Genomic DNA, 2,512 nt, shown 5'->3' with positions numbered 1-2,512 from the left:
ATGTGTGTTAGCAGGTACTGCTACATCTGATTAGACTATCAATTTATACACATATACAAATTTTTAAAATGAACTTCACTCACCAAAATAGTCCCTTTTTTTATCACTATATATAACAACTTCTGCCTTTGTCCATTTCTTGAAGCCCTAAGTTTTGACTGAATGACTTAGTAAACTGACTCAAGACAGATCATTTGCTTCTCACACTCCCCTGAATCTGTCTATCTATAGACTTGCCACCCAGATGACATGTAGTGTACAGATGGAATCCCCCGCCTGCTGAGTACATGATGTTTGATATCAACATTCTCCAAAAAGGATCTGCTTTTCACTAGCTCAACACAACAGTTTTCAATGCATAGAGTCACGGCTTCCTTTTTATACTACCCTTCTCCATACCTTCTCCTCCATTCTTCTCTCAGGGTTTTGGGCATGCATGCACACTCACCTGAGTGAGTTTCAAGGCACTAGGTCCAGGATTTGAGCCGTGGTCAGTCATGTTGGACTCCAGCATCTTAACCACAATGCCATCTGCTGGCCCTTCACCATATCTTGTAGCACCATAGTTTTCCTTTGAAATACACAAAATTAATTTGACCACTTATCCAATTTTTTTCTTAATAATCTCATGATATTGGGAGATGGCAATGAGACAACAGAATTTCATGTGACACAATATCACTCAAAGAGTCATTTGATAAGGTGAACTTCCTAGTTGTAATCCAAGAGATTACATTATTTTACCAAGAAATGATTTAGCTATCATTGTATTCAAAAAGCCAGCAAGTAGTTCAGAGGTTAGGGTGACTGGATTCCCCATGGCCAACAGAGCAATTCAAATCCTGGACCCAGCAGCTTGACAATAACTCTGGGCATGTGTGTTTGTGCCCCAAGTCCTGAGAGAATGGAGGAAAAAGGATCTCTATATGGCCATCCCCTCTGGGAGGTGATTTCTTCCCTTTTTCCTTCTCTCTGTCTCTGATGAATACACGGACCCTATAGCAAACTAAAAATAAAAAAGGAAAAAAAACAACACTATTAATAAAGTTCTAGCAACCATTATAGATGTGAAGCATTATTTGGATAGCAAAAAATCATTTGAAGAAAATGCAGTATAAATAATACTAGATATATGCTTGACCTGATGAAAAAATTGTTTTCCAATTTAAAAAGAAAGAAAATCTATATTATTTTTCTTTTACAGCCCTACAAGTTTTTCTAATAACCTTTCCCCACTTTTAGTACCTCATGCTATGAATGAGAAACCCAGTGATAAGAGGAGAACAGGAACGATAATAAATGTCAAATAGCACAATGTCTTAAAAATTATTGGGACATTGGAAACCAGCAGTTAGCGTAATGGCTATGTTGCTGGACTCCCACGTAGTCGACCGCGGTTCGCTTCCCGGACCCGGTGACTTAAAACTCACACCGGGTGCGTGTGCGTGCGTGCCCAAGATCCCAAGAGGAGAATGGAGGAGAAGGGATTGCGGTGTGGCCATCCCCCATGGGGGGTGATTTCTCACTTTCTGTCTCTCTGTCTCTGTCTGTCTGGCAAGCGCACATGCCCTATAGCAAAAATCTCTCAAAAAAAATTATTGGGACACGGTTGGTAATAAATAAATACAATTGTCTGCCATAAAGAGTTTGATAAACTTATGTGAATTTATCTCTGATGTCTTGAATAATGTAAGTGAGAAGCATGAAGAAAAGCAGAGTTTTTCTTCATACTTGTGAATCTATCACTAGTCTTAATATTCCACAACTATACAACTGACAGTATTTGTGAGGTCAGCAGAAATTGAGGTTCAGCAACTGGAAAATCCAGGAAGCAGCTTTTCCCTACTTAGAAAAGCTTATGATATCTGTATTGAGAGTGACTATAAATTCTTCATATTGATCTCACCGTTTGTCAATTTCATTCAGCTGTACTCTTAAAATAGGTTTAAATGTGTTACATAAATTTCATTTACATAAATTTCATTCAAAATTTTAAATCAGTGCTCGCTTCGGCAGCACATATACTAAAAAAAAAAAATTGGAACGATACAGAGAAGATTAGCATGGCCCCTGTGCAAGGATGACATGCAAATTTGTGAAGCGTTCCATAAAATAAAAAATTTTAAATCATACCAAAAAAGTAGAGATTTTTATTTTCACCATTATTTTACCTATCAGCTATAAACTGAGGGAACAATGAAGATATGTGAATTTTTCCATCATATTACTGCTATAACTCTAAGGCACGTGTAAGAGCAAATATGACCTCTGCCTTAAATATAAAATTCTATGATGAAACACCCAACTTAAATCAATGTGTTCTACAATTTTCTTTTTAACAGCTTCTCATGTGACAACAAATGGAAGCATGAAACATACAGAGATTCTATACATAGAGCATTCATTCATTTTTTTGGAAAGATTGAAGCAACACACAATTTTTCTTTAGAAAATTTTCCATAAATATTGCTGAATATGCATACATGTGATAGTAGCCACCTTATTACCAATA

The 2,512-nt window shown here is 36.8% G+C and overlaps 1 non-coding gene across 1 annotated transcript; it reads left to right on the top strand.

Annotated features, from left to right (window-relative positions):
* The first annotated feature begins 2,013 nt into the window (after window positions 1-2,013).
* LOC114009045 (U6 spliceosomal RNA) lies at window positions 2,014-2,115 on the top strand. The gene has a single exon (XR_003550519.1). It is a non-coding gene; the product is annotated as a U6 spliceosomal RNA (small nuclear RNA).
* The last annotated feature ends 397 nt before the right edge of the window (window positions 2,116-2,512 follow it).

This window comes from Tupaia chinensis, unplaced genomic scaffold, assembly GCF_000334495.1.
Source record: "Tupaia chinensis unplaced genomic scaffold, TupChi_1.0 Scaffold000443_1, whole genome shotgun sequence".
Classification (NCBI taxonomy): Eukaryota; Metazoa; Chordata; class Mammalia; order Scandentia; family Tupaiidae; genus Tupaia; species Tupaia belangeri.
The sequence above is the reverse complement of the archived record's forward strand: the minus strand, read 5'-3'. Positions and strand labels throughout refer to the sequence as shown.